The sequence below is a fragment of the Pogoniulus pusillus genome, chromosome 6, assembly GCF_015220805.1.
Source record: "Pogoniulus pusillus isolate bPogPus1 chromosome 6, bPogPus1.pri, whole genome shotgun sequence".
Classification (NCBI taxonomy): domain Eukaryota; kingdom Metazoa; phylum Chordata; class Aves; order Piciformes; family Lybiidae; genus Pogoniulus; species Pogoniulus pusillus.
In genome coordinates this window covers 2,905,731-2,919,798 of record NC_087269.1, presented here as the reverse complement: position 1 = coordinate 2,919,798, position 14,068 = coordinate 2,905,731, and the positions used below count along the sequence as shown (strand labels likewise).

At 49.3% G+C, this 14,068-nt stretch overlaps 1 protein-coding gene across 7 annotated transcripts in view; it reads left to right on the top strand.

The window, feature by feature from the left end:
* The window catches only part of TACC2 (transforming acidic coiled-coil containing protein 2), a 128,017-nt gene that overhangs the window by 58,440 nt on the left and 55,509 nt on the right, over nucleotides 1–14,068 (top strand). The window lies entirely within an intron of this gene.

The following is a 14,068-nucleotide window of genomic DNA, read 5'->3' as shown; positions in this document are numbered from 1 at the left end:
GTAAGCATGCTGTATTATACCCCTCCCAGCCTCTTTTCCTTCAGATGTGGCTTCCCACAGCTTGAGACATTTCTTTTGGGTTGCTATGTGAAAGCAGGAAATGGCTTTTGTTGGGGTGGTGTGAATTTGGCCTCTGCACAAAGAGCAGGAAAGAAAAGAATTCCTTCTTCCCATGTCAGGTATGGTAGGGGGAATAATTTACAATACAATAGGTTAAAACCCAAAAATCAGCATTATTTTTAAGGTGATTATGCCAATTTAATGCTCCTCTGCTGCAGTTCTAATCCTGCTGTCTAAATATAAGCAGCCTGTGAGGAAAAATTGCCTTTTTTATAGCAAGTGGTTAATGTTTTAGGGATTGCTAAATTTCTTTTTGCAGTCTGTTCTGGAAGACACCTTTCTGAATGGGTCTGCGTGGCTCAGCTGACACATGAAGTACTGTTTTCTATTGCTAAAGTGATCTGAAGTGAGACATGAGAGCATTTTATTTCTGTTATCTCACCTATGTAAAGAAAAGCAAAGCCAAATTCCCATGTCTCAGGTCAGACATTTCACAGTGTCACAGTATCACCAAGGTTGGAAGAGACCTCACAGATCATCAAGTCCAACCCTTTACCACAGAGCTCAAGGCTAGACCATGGCACCAAGTGCCACGTCCAATCCTGCCTTGAACAGCCCCAGGGACAGCGACTCCACCACCTCCCCGGGCAGCCCATTCCAGTGCCCAATGACTCTCTCAGGGAAGAACTTTCTCCTCACCTCCAGCCTAAATCTCCCCTGGCACAGCCTGAGGCTGTGTCCTCTTGTTCTGGTGCTGGCCACCTGAGAGAAGAGAGCAACCTCCTCCTGGCCACAACCACCCCTCAGGTAGTTGTAGACAGCAATAAGGTCACCCCTGAGCCTCCTCCTCTCCAGGCTAACCAATCCCAGCTCCCTCAGCCTCTCCTCGTAGGGCTGTGCTCAAGGCCTCTCCCCAGCCTCGTTGCCCTTCTCTGGACACGCTCAAGCATCTCAATGTCCCTCCTAAACTGGGGGGCCCAGAACTGAATACAGCACTCAAGGTGTGGTCTAACCAGTGCAGAGTACAGGGGCAGAATGACCTCCCTGCTCCTGCTGACCACACCATTCCTGATGCAGGCCAGGATGCCACTGGCTCTCTTGGCCACCTGGGCACACTGCTGGCTCATGTTCAGGTGGGTATCAATCAGCACCCCCAGATCCCTCTCTGTCTGGCTGCTCTCCAGCCACTCTGACCCAACCTCTTGATGTTGGCAGTTGAATGTTACTGGAAGAGCAGCAGAGTGGCTCAGTAGAGCTGTGTCAGCAGCAGTATGTAACTGAGCCATATTTACCCTTTCACACCAAATTTGCACTGCTGTAAATCGTTAGCACTTCAACTGAACCTGTCTGAGATGTGCTGGGGCAGCAGAGAACATTACACCTTGGGGCTTACGGCGTGGAGCAGACGCAGGAAGCTGCACACAGGCAGGGAGCAGCGCTGGCTGCTCCTGCCCATGGCTCAGGAGGAGCTTCCTCCCTTGTGCCCCTAAACGAAACCTTGTGCCTGTCACTCCACCACACATACAGGCCAGGAGGTATCACCTTCCATGTAACAGAGATTGTTTTTCTGGGGAGCTGTGTTTTCCCTGGGCCTTGCAGGAATATTTATGCCACAATGCTATTAAAATCCCTCTCTGGAGAGGAGCGCCTGCCCTGCTTCCTGCACGCATCCCTGTCAAGATGAGCTCTTGTGTAATTGCCTTGTGCCAAAGCAGGGCTTTGTCGTTTCAGTGGAATGGCATTTATTTGATAAAAGCTTTATTCTTAAGTGGGAACTGCAGGGGAGGCTTCTACTGCCTGGTAGGCTCAGGCCATAAAGTGATCACTGGCATTCACCCTGCCTTTATGCTGGGCAGAACACTTGTGAGCAAGAAACCAGGGGTGATTTTATGCAATATTGCTTTTGCTGCTGAAGCCCATGAATGTGAAATGTGATTGCACTCTGAAGCTCTCAGCTCCTGATTGCCTATGTTCTTTTAACAAGCCTTAAACAAAAAAAAACCTGCTCTCTGTTTTTCTCTCTGCCAATAGTGTTTTTATTAGGGTTAGAACGCATCAGACGGCAGGATAAAGAAGGGAGATACTGAGGAAATGATCTTCAGTTCAGGGATTTCTTTTATCACATCATGCTAAAGGGCTGTGATTAAAGAAGCTGGAGCTGTTCCTATTTTCATTGAGCCATAGTCTGATTTAAAGTAAAAATAGAGAGGGAAGATCTATATAGGCCAACATGATGAGTGTTGTAAAATTACTCCCCAGCATTGTTCTTGAAGCTGAGGCAATCCTGCGATGGAGTTTTGGTTTAATGGAGTCATAAATTCAGTCAGGGTTTGAAGGGACCACAGGGATCATCTAGTTCCACCCCCCCTGCCATGCCCAGGGACACCCTACCCTAGAGCAGGCTGCCCACAGCCTCAGCCAGCCTGGCCTTAAACACCTCCAGCCATGGGGCCTCAATCTCCTCCCTGGGCAACCCATTCCAGGCTCTCACCACTCTCATGCTGAACAACTTCCTCCTCGCATCCAGCCTGCACCTACCTATCTCCAGCTTTGCTCCATTCCCCTAGCCCTGTCACTACCTAATATCCTTAAATGTTATTATGTTATAACCTCTAATCATAGAATCAACCAGGTTGGAAGAGACCTCCAAGCTCTTCCAGTCCAACCTAGCACCCAGCCCTATCCAGTCAGCTAGACCATGGCACCAAGTGCCTCATCCAGGCTTTTCTGGATCGGACTTTGCAAGGCAGAAATGATCAGACTTGGTAAGGCAGAAACCTATCAAGTGTGGCACCAATGTTGCCATGTAGGTGAGTGGCACAAGGTGTGATTGTCCTTTCTGGGCTGTGTAGGACACACATTCTGTACACTTCAGTTAGCAGAGAGCAGTGTTCCCCATAAGGCGATGTGCTGGCTGAGTGCAGAGTCACCACTAGAAATCTCCGAGTTCCCATGGACTTCTGGTGTAGTCTGGGATCACATAGGATCACAGGATGTCAGGGGTTGGAAGGGACCCAAAGAGATCCTCCAGTACAACTCCCCTGCCAGAGCAGGACAGTACTATCTAACACAGATCACAGAGGAACACATCCAGACAGACCTTGAAAGGCTCCAGAGAAGGAGACTCCACAACCTCTCTGGGCAGCCTGTGACAGTGCTCTGGGTCCCTTCCAGTCAAGAAATCCCCTCTTGTGTTGAGGTGGAAGCTCCTGTGCTGCAGCTTCCATCATTGCTCCTTGTCCTATCCCAGGGAGCAGTGAGCAGAGCCTGTCCCCCCCCTCCCCTGACCCCCAGCCCTCAGATAGTTATAGACATTTATTAAATCCCCTCTCAGTCTTCTCTTCTGCAGACTAAGCAGCCCCAGGTCCCTCAGTCTCTCCTCATCATCCTTGTAGCCCTCTGCTAGACCTTCTCCAGCAGCTCTGCATCCTCTTAAACTGGACAGCCCAAAATGTTAGGCATTTTCCTGGATCAGATGCTCAAAGCCCAATCAATACACTCAGATTTCTCTATGGCTACCTTGAGGGGTACCTAACATGGTTTTGTTTTATTTGGAGGGCTCAGTTCTCATCTTTTGTGTGTGAGTCAATAGTGACATTCCTGTGAGGCAGTGATATCATGCCAGCAGGAGCAGATGCAAGGTGTAGACAAGGCTGGTGAGGCACAGGAGGTTCCAGGTGAACCTGAGGAGGAATCTTTTCCCTGTGAGGGTGACAGAGCTCTGGAACAGGCTGCCCAAGGGGAGTGTGGAGTCTCCCTCTCTGGAGATATTAAAGAACCATCTGGATGTGTTCCTGTGTGATCTGCTCTGGGTGATCCTGCTCTGGCAGGGGGGCTGGACCAGATGATCTTTCAAGGTCTTTTCCAGCCCCTTACATTGTATGATTCTATGATTCTGATCTGACTGTTTCCAGCAGGAGCAGATGTGAGGTATAGACAAGGCTGATCCAACTGTTGCCCTCTAAGTGTCCTCTTCTTGTGACCCATTTTGCAGTTTGTCTTCTCACAGTATAGCTTTGTTGTGGATTTATTTCATCACAGGGTAGATGATCTTGTCACTGAATGCCCTTACAACAGTGTGAGAGAAGTCCATTAATAGTTAATGGTCAGAAATGTGTCCCTAAAGGATCTCTCTTGTAAATGGAGCCTGATGACATGCAAGTGACATGTTTGTACCTCCCTCAGCTCCTGACTCAATCAGAGCATGAGATGCAGCATTGAGAACTTCCTCACGGGGGACTGGCAATAAGGTAGATGGTTTCAGGGGCCCCTGAATACTCACCCACCCTTGAGCTTCTGTAGGCTGGGCTGAGGTCACTGATTTTGCTCTGCCTTTGCACTGCTGAATTCATTATTTCAGTGGTGTGCTTCATGAGAGAGAGGGGAAATACTGCTTGTGAGCTTTATGCCTGTCAGCGTTGGTGTTTGTGTTGGGCTTTTATGCCGTGAGTTGAGCAGACCCTTGGATGCCAGGCTTGACAGGTCACCTAATTCAGACACAAATATTCCTACTGAATAGCTAAGCAGCCAGACAAACCTGCCAGTGCAGCTGTGGTTCCTTTCTGCTGCTGTACAGGTGTGGTATTAAAATGTGAGCTCTGCAGGGATGTTTCCTATCCAGGCACGTGTGTGACCAGTGACACAGCTAACAGTCATCGTGGGAGAAGCAGCTCATTGCTGTCGAGTGCCCTGTTAGCTGCAAGTCACTGAGCAGCAAATGCTGTGCAAAAGTTACAGCATACAAAGCTGACACAGCTTTGCTGTTAGCCTAACCTAGTGCTGGACTGGAAAAAAAGACTTTTTCTTGCAGTGGAATATCCTTGGTCCTTGTGAGTAGACCCTTGGGTCAGCTAATGGCTGCTGGCCTAAACTGTCAGCTTGATCTCTGGGAAAGGAATTGCCATTTGAGGTCTTGTGGTGGTTCTTGAATTGTGGCCCAGAGTTGTATTTGTAACAGGCTGAAGAAAGAAAAGGAGAGGCAAGACAGTGTCTGTGTGCTACGTGGTGTAATGGTTTGGGTGTTCCCTGCCCCCCACACACTTTGGAAAGCACCCAGACTAGACTCAGCTGGCTCTGAGCTTATGTTTACAGCTTAGCTCAGTATACAAGCAGATAGTTACAGTATATACAGCTGTAGACAGGAATAGACAAGGCAAAAGGTAATACAGAAACACAGCAGCCCTCCCAGAAACCTGAGTCCCCAGGAGGGGCTCCCAACTGCCCTTCCACCTTCTCCCACCCCTCTCAACCTTACCCCGGTCCCAAGGGAGAATGGAGGTTCTGCCAGGGGGTTAGGAAGCAAAGTGGATTAATCAGAGAGACAGCAGAGAGGCTAGAGAGAGAAAAAAACACAGCTCCAAGCTCCCCAGCAGGAGAAGCAGTGCCTTATCTATGCTTGGATTCTTGTTCTTATACCTCTCAGCAAGCCTATGAGTGAAGCAGACATCAGCACTGTTATCTAGTTCTTCTCACCAAAACATTCTAGCTAGCTTCCAACTAGCACACGTGGTGGTGCTTCAAACTGCAAGGAGAGTGGTGCCAGAGAATTAATTGTAAGAGATTGTCAGCTGCTGGATTTTGTGTAAACAGAAGGGGAAAAGAAAGAAATCAAAACTAATGTGTGCCAAGCAGTGATTTCCCCCACCCTGGGCTCTGCAGAGATCCACAGCAAGCAGCTCTTAGTGCCACTGAGAGAGCCCAGCCTGAGTGAGTGAGGCAAATCTGAGATGGATGCAGGAGTAAACTGACCAAGGCCATGTATGTGCACCACTTCAGTGGCAGAGGGGAGAGCAGTGTTGGTCTTTGTCTGGGGAAATATATTTCTGAAGCATCCTGCCTCAATGTGGACTTTGTAGAGTAAGGTTATAGAATCATAGAATGTCAGGGGCTGGAAGAGACCTTGAAAGATCATCTGGTCCATCCCCCCTGCCAGAGCAGGATCTCCCAGAGCAGATGACACAGGAACACATTCAGATGGTTCCCCTTGAGTTGCAGCTCTAGCCAGCTGTAAAGAACCTATGGATCTAAAGATGAGAGGGAGGGGCAAGGAGGGAAAGACAAAATGTCAGTTTGTGCCTCTGCCCCTCAAGGGCTAGAGCTGTATCTTAGGAAAAGACTTTACAGGACCATACACAATGGTAGGGCTTGTAAAGGACCTCTGGAAGTCATCTAGAAGGTAGTGCCAGTTAAAAAACTGATCAGGTAGGAGCTGCTCAGCAGCTGAGCCAGGCCTTCATTTCCCCACATGCGCCTCTGACTGTAACTGGAGGGCAATCTGCAGACAGCAGCTCTCCAGTAAAGCTTTGGAGTCCTTTTGTTTCACTCTTGGGTGGCCCTGGAGCTCACTTTGGGTTTGTTGTTGAGTGTTAGGAGCTGACCTGACTTCTTCCCTCCTGATGTGTCCTGTTTCCAAACACACCGTGAGAAGGACATTGCCACTCCTTTGTCTGATGGGAATGAAACAAAGGTACCTGGAGACAGAACAGTCAGCAGGCAGGCTCAGGCTGGATGTTAGGAAGAAGTTCTCCACAGCAAGAGTGATTGGCCTTGGAATGGGCTGCCCAGGGAGGTGGTGGAGTCCCCATCCCTGGAGGTGTTTAAGAGGATGCTGGGTGAGGCATTTAGTGCCATGGGTTAGTTAATGAGAAGGGTTAGGTGGTAGGTTGGACTCTGATCCTAGAGGTCTTTTCCAACCTGGCTGATTCTGTGATTCTTTGAGTACCAGCGTGAAGGGCAAGTTGCTGGAGTGCCAGGTGGGCATCAGTGATGCCACTGACAAGTGCTGGAGCATGAATCTGGGTCATCCTCCCCCAGTAAAGCAGGTGTAACATCCTTTTTCCCCAGTGCAAGGTTTGGAAGAAAATCTGGAGGCTTAAACACGAGTGGGCAGAAGCTCTTCACCTTAGCTCTGGTTGAGAAGATCCCCCTGAGACTGGTCTTGATGTTGTTTCTTGTGGTTCCACAAGCCCAGCTGGTGGGCAGCAGCTCCCCTGGCTCCAGCCTCCCCTCGCCACTCTCAGCACAGGCAGTGCTGTTCCATAACGCAGCTCCAGCTCCTGCACTCAGAACTTCCTCCAGTTACCACCCACGCATTGCTCTGCAGACTGTGCATGTTGCAGCCCCATGGCTCAGTCTCCAGGAGCTGCTTTGGCCTGCTGGGTGTTTCCTGAAGCAGGCTATGTGCTAAATAACTCTATTGATGGGGCTGCAAGTGAAGTCACTCCACAAACACCTGTGGAGCTCCCTCAGCACACACCAGCTCCAGATTTGCTCCTCTCCATAGGAAGTGATGCTGCTGACCTCAGTTCTTGTGTCAAAGCCTTGCTTTTAAGTTTGTTTCATGTATCATTCATTCTTTTCATCCCTGTTGAAACACAACTGGCGTGCACACTTGCCTTGGTTTATGCTGCTGTAGTGTAAACATCAGAGAAACCCAAGACAGATGACAGGGTTCCCAATGTGGCTGAGGGCTGTTGCAGACTGTTTTGTTGTTCAGCCTGAAGAAGAGAAGGCTCAGGGCAGACCTCATTGCTATATACAACTATCTGAAGTGAGGTTATAGCCAGGTGGGGTTGGTCTCTTCTGCCAGGCACCCAGGGACAGAAGAAGAGGGCACAGCCTCAAACTGTGCCAGGGCAGGTTCAGGCTGGATGTTAGGAAGAAGTTCTTCCCAGCAAGAGTGATTGGCATTGGAATGGACTGCCCAGGGAGGTGGTGGAGTCCCCATCCCTGGAGGTGTTTAAAAGGAGTCTGGATGAGACACTTAGTGCCATGGTTTAGTTAATGAGAAGGGTTAGGTGATAGGTTGGACTCTGATCCTAGAGGTCTTTCCCAACCTGCTTAATTCTGTGATGCTGTGATTCTGTAATGAATCAAGTTCCCCAGTGACAACAGGGGTGACCTCACTTCAGTGACTGCTGTGCCTGAAGAGAGCAAGCAGTGGGGAGAGGCAGTGGGACAGGAGGGCTGGTTCCTGCTCACTGAGTGCTGGCTGCAGTCACCAAAAGTCAACTTCTCATTCTGAAACTGGGGAGGATTTAGAGATGTAAGCACCTGTGGTTTACAAAGAAAAGATGAGGTACTTAGGGAACCAGGTTTCCACAAGGCCAAAGGTGAAGAAGAGGAGTCAACCCTGGTGCCTGCCTGCAGCATTTCCTCCAGAGCTTTATGTAGCAGCCTGCAGCAGTGTGCCCAGGGAGCTGAATAGGAGCCAGCAGTGTGCCCAGGCAGCTGAATAGGAGCCATCAGTGTGCCCAGGCAGCTGAGTAGGAGCCAGCAGTGTGCCCCAGCAGCCCAGAAGGCCAACGGCAACCTGGTTTGGATTAAAAATGCTGTGTCCAGTAGGAGCAGGGAGGTGACTGACCCCTTGGACTCTGCTCTGGTGAGGCCACACCTTGAGTGTTGTGTTCAGTTTTGGGCACTGCAATACAAGAGGTGTTGTGGAGGTGCTGGAGCAGGTCCAAAGAAGGGCAAGGAAGCTGGGGAAGGGCATGGAGAAGAAATCTGATGAGGAGAGACTGAGAGAGCTGGGAATGGTTAGTGTGAAACAGAGGAGACTGAGGGGAGACCTCATTGCTGTCTACAGCTACCTGAAGGGACATTGTGGAGAGGCTGCTGCTGGGCTCTTCTCACAGGTAGTTGGAGACAGAACAAGAGGGAACGGCCTCAAGCTGAGGCTGGGGAGGTTTAGATTGGACATAAGGAAAAAGTGTTTCAGGGAGAGAGTGGTCAGGGACTGGAATGAGCTGCCCAGGGAGGTGGTGGAGTCACCCAGCCTGGCTGGGTGTTGTTTGTGGTGCTTAGGGCTGTGGTTTAAGGTGAATCTTGCACAGTAGGTTTCTAGATTGGATTCAGTGATGCTGAAGGGCTTTGCCAGCCTGCATGTTTCTGTGGCAGCAGCGTGAGCCACAGCCAGCAAAAGAGTTCTCTGTTTATAAACCCTACGTATCCCACCTCATCCTGCTTCACCTTGGGTCAGAGCTTCAGAGTAAGCCTCTTGATGACACAAAGGCTCTTCCCTTAGTGAGAGCTTGCCCCACAGCTGGCCCTGGCTCTGAGCTGGTGCCGCTTCTCACGGCACAGCACACTTTGGCAATCTGTCTTACACCCCCAGCCTTCCAGCAGCATTCCTTGGTTTTGTTTTCTGTGTGTCTGAGAGCAAAGACGTTCTGAATAGCACTGGCTGAAATGTGTCATTTCCTTTGCACAGGAAATCCTCTTGCTCTGGGAAAATCTTTGCTTGTCGTTTGGAAGTAGGGCTGTGGTCTCTGGAAAACAAACCCAGAGCCTGCACAAGAGAGCCCATCCACACTGTCACTGAGGAAAACTGAGCACAGGCTGTAATCTTTCCAGGATATGTGTAATACACAGTCCTGGGATGTGCCTCCAGGCTTTGTGCTTTCTCCCAGCATAACAGAGTGGTTCTCTGGTGCTGAGCTACCCTCCAGATTTCGTTGTCAGATGATGTGTTTTGCCAGCATGATTGCTTCTCACAGCAAACCCAGGAGCAGATGGGTTAGGGTTAAGACAGTTCTTACTTGATTATGCTGCTGCTTATGGAGAGGTGCAGTTGAATGTTTGGAGCACTGCATTAGAATCTTTTGGGAATGATTAAAGTATCAGCAAAGCTTTCAGTTGGAGCTCAGGGATCACAACTAACCACGGCTAACTGCACCAGTACAGGGGTCTGCTGGAGAGAGTCCAAGGGAGGGCTATGAGGAGGATGAAGGGGCTGGAGCACTGCCTTATGAGGAGATGCTGAGGGACTTGGGGCTGTGTAGTCTGGAGGAAAGACTGACAGGGAGTTTAATCAGCTATGGTCTAGTTGATTGGTTAGGGCTGGGTGCTAGGTTGGACTGGATGATCTTGGAGGTCTCTTCCAACCTGGTTGATTCTATGATTCTATGTTTCTAATCAATGTTTATAACTATCTGAGGGCTGGGGGTCAGGAAGCGGGGGACAGGCTCTGCTCACTGCTCCCTGGGATGGGACAAGGAGCAATGGATGGAAGCTGCAGCACAGGAGGTTCCAGCTCAACACAAGGGGGAACTTCTTGACTGGAAGGGTCCCAGAGCACTGGCACAGGCTGCCCAGAGAGGTTATGGAGTCTCCTTCTCTGGAGCCTTTCAAGGCCTGTCTGGATGTGTTCCTGCATGACCTGAGCTAGATTGTATGGACTGGGGAATTGGACTCAATGATCCCTTTGGGTCCCTTCCAGCCCGTAACATCCTTTGATCCTGTGAGCTGTCCATGGACTCAGGTGGTTGTTCTCCACAGTGGCAGCTGATACAATGAACAAAAAAGAGTTAAACATTTCTCTTCACTTTGGCTGCTTATGTCCACCTTGTCCCAGGAGAACAAGTGAAGAGAGGTAGCTTGTTTAAAAGGGAGATAAACACTCACACAGAGTCTTTCCATCATTTCAGCACAGGAGGACACACAGCTGCTTCATCAAGCCAGCTTAACCAATTTGTGACTAGCCATGAAAACAGAGATATTTTCCACTTCCACCTCTGTGTGTCTCTATATTTACTCTTCATGTTGCATGTGCTGTATGTTTGGGAAAAAAGGAAGTCTAAACATTATTGCTTGAGCATTACAGAGCAATGCTGGGAGCACAAAATGAAGGGTACAACCTTAACGAAGTACAGGACAATCAAGATTGATGGGAGAACCTGAGAGGGATGAGCTACCTGTGGTTTTCTTGCTTCAGATGCTAACTTTCTGAGTTCATTGTTATGACAAAGGAAACATTTGTGCACTGGGAAAATAACCATACAACTCCATTTCACTTTGATTCTTCAGCTTGCAAGTTTCCTGCAGCAACTCTGTGGAAGGAGGAGAAAGTGTTGCTTTGTTGAGTACCTGCTGTGCAGCTTTGTTTGCAGAAGCTCTTTTGTTTGCAGCTGTTCTGAAGCTTGAATTAGTTTGAACATAGAAAATAATCCATCTTTGGAGGGTTATAATTGGAAGTGCTGCAACCTGCCTCTTCTGATTTGGCTGCTCCATGGCCTGATGAATGAGTATTGGGTTAAAGCTGTGTCCCAGAGGACTTACTTTGAGGAGCTCCAGCAGTAGATGTAACTGACTACTTCCTAGCGGTTCCTCAGGCAGTGATATATGTCTGGGAAGGAAAAAAAAACATCTCCCAAAATCCCCAAGTATGGCAAAGATGCAAAGCTGTTAGCTGGTAAAAGTCATAGACTCGACCAGGTTGGGAGAGACCTCCAAGATCATCCAGTCCAACCTGTCACCCAGCCCTGTCCAATCAACCAGACCATGGCACTCAAGTCCTTCTGCTTTACACATGACAGGAGGTGATGGTGAGACAGGGCTCGGTGCTGGGCTGGGGCTTGCACTCTGCTGGTGTGTGAGGAGCTAGGAGCTCTCCCTGGGATTCTTCAGGGGCAGCTGGGGAGGACTAGGTGCTCTGTGCTCCTCAAGCGGTCAGGGGTGACACCAGGGTATCACAAAAGTGATTAAGGAAGTTGAACATCTTCCTTATGAGGAGAGCCTGAGGGAGCTGGAGCTGTGCTGCTTGGAGAGGAGGAGACTAAGGGCTGACCTCATTAGTGTTTATAAATATATAAGGAGTGAGTGCCAGCAGGCTGGAGCCAGGCTCTGCTGGGTGATGCCCAGTGACAGGCCAAGGGGCAATGGGTGCATGTTGAGGCATAGAAGGTTCCAGGTGAACCTGAGGAAGAATTTTTTCCCTGTGAGGATGGCAGAGCTCTGGAACAGGCTGCCCAGAGGAGTTGTGGAGTCTCCCTCCCTAGAGATACTCAAGAACCATCTGGATGTGTTCCTGGGTGATGTGCTCTAGGTGATGCTGCTCTGGCAGGGGAGCTGGACCAGATGATCTTTTGAGGTCCCTTCCAGCCCCTGACATTCTATGATTCTATGATTTTGTTCCTCAGCTCACCAAAGGCTTTGTGCTGCATCAGGCAAATATAATCAAATGCAAATCCTGTGTTTGTACCTCCCTGACATCGAGCTGCTTGAAATAATCATGAGCCTTAAGAAACCAAACAGAATCTGCAGCTCACAGTGATCTGTTGACTCAGACAAAATGAGAAGAGCCTTTGGTTCAGGATGGCTCTTGGGATTTTAGTGGCTTTTAATTTCATGTCAAATTTTGTCCCTGTTGAAGTGGCATGTGGGGTGCAGAGGGCTGTGAGACTACAGCCATGCACAGGGTCGCTGGGAAAGCAGGCAAAGCAGCCCTGTCCTTTAGCAATCTGTCATGGTCCATGCACAGTGGTGAAGACCAGCAGCAAAAATCTGCTCCTGACCAACAGCAGTGCTTACTGAAAGTGCAGTGAGGGTTCAGTGAGTACCAAACGTGGCACCCTTGTTCCTGTGTTCCCTACTCTCAAGAACATGCTGCAGGAGCAAATGTTTGAAAGCTATGATTTGGTCTCAGTTTGGTGTCAGAAAGAATAAGAACTACAGTTTTGAGATCTAGAAGGACAAAGACTCCAAGGGAGGGCTAAAGATGGTGAAGGGGGCTGGAGCACTGCCCTGTGAGAAGCTGAGGGGCCTGGGGCTGTTTGAGAAGACTTAGAGGAGATCTAATCAAGGTTTATAAATATCTGAGGGCTGGGGGTCAAGAGGGAGGGTTCAAACTCTGCTCAGTTGTGCCCTGTGATAGGACAAGTGGCAGTAGATATCAACTACAGCACAGGGAGTACCACCTCAACATGAGGAAGAGATTCTTTACTGGATGGGTCACAGAGCACTGGAACAGGCTCCCCAGAGAGGTCATGAAGTCTTCTTCTCTGGAGCCTTTCCAGCCCTGTGTTCCTCTGTGACCCGAGCTAGATTGTATGGTCCTGCTCTGCCAGGAGGGTTGGACTGGATGATCTCTGGAGGTCCCTTCCAACCCCTGACATCCTCTGATTCTGTGACACTTGCCTAGGGCTGCACTCCTGTTAGAGCACATGATGTGTTCCTGTGTGCTTTAGATCTCCACTTCATGCTTAGGCTTCTCATTGCTTCATACAGTTGCTGTGTTTTATTTGAATAGCTCCATTTTGGGTGCTCTTTGCTTGCTGGGATGGCACCAAACTCTCCTGATTCCTCAGGATTTTGTGTCCCCATGAGCACATGGTGCTAGGAAAGGCTAACTGGTGGTAGCAGGACTGCATGCTATTTAGAGGTGTTCCTACTTTCTGTAGCAAAGCCATGCAGCTACTCCTGAAAAGGGCTAGCCTGAAGTGCTGCTAGAAGTAGAGTTTTCCCATGAGAGCAGTGTCTGAGGATTGCTGCACCTCAGGTGTCTCTGTGTCTTCTGTCTTATCTATAGGAGAACACAAATAAAGGTGATGCCATTTCAGATGGGCTTTTTTTGCAGAAGCTATGAAATCTCTTCAGTAGATCCTCTTTATGTTTGGTTTGGTTTTCAGCTGGTTTAGATACACTCACACCAAGAAGAGTTTTAGAGACTGCTCAGTCTGGAGAGAAGAAGGCTCTGAGGTGACCTTCTTGTGGCCTTTCAGTGTCTGAAGTGGGCTACAAGAAAGCTGGGGAGGGACTTTTTAGAATGTCAGGGAGTGATAGGACTGAGGGGAATGGAACAAAGCTAGAAATGGGTAGATTCAGCCTGGATGTTAGGAAGAAGTTGTTCAGCATGAAGGTGCTGAGAAACTGGAAGGTGTTGCCCAGGAAGGTGGTGGAAGCCTTGTCCCTGGAGGTGTTTAAGGCCAGGCTGGCTGAGGCTGTGGCCAGCCTGCTCTAGGGTAGGGTATCCCAGCCCATGGCAGGGGGGTTGGAACTGGCTGATCCTTGTGGTCCTTTCCAACCCTGACTGATTCTGTGATTCTATGACTAACACAGAGGCATCAGTAGTGGTGTCTGCATTGAGACGCTTTCACACTGGAGAGCAGGCATTGCAGGAAGGATTTGTTTCCAAGTGTGTGTTCCCATTTGCAACACAAAGAAATCTTAAGTGGCATAAATACTTCTATGTGAAAAGAGTAGCCAGGATGTTCTGATCTGGAAGCCATACTTC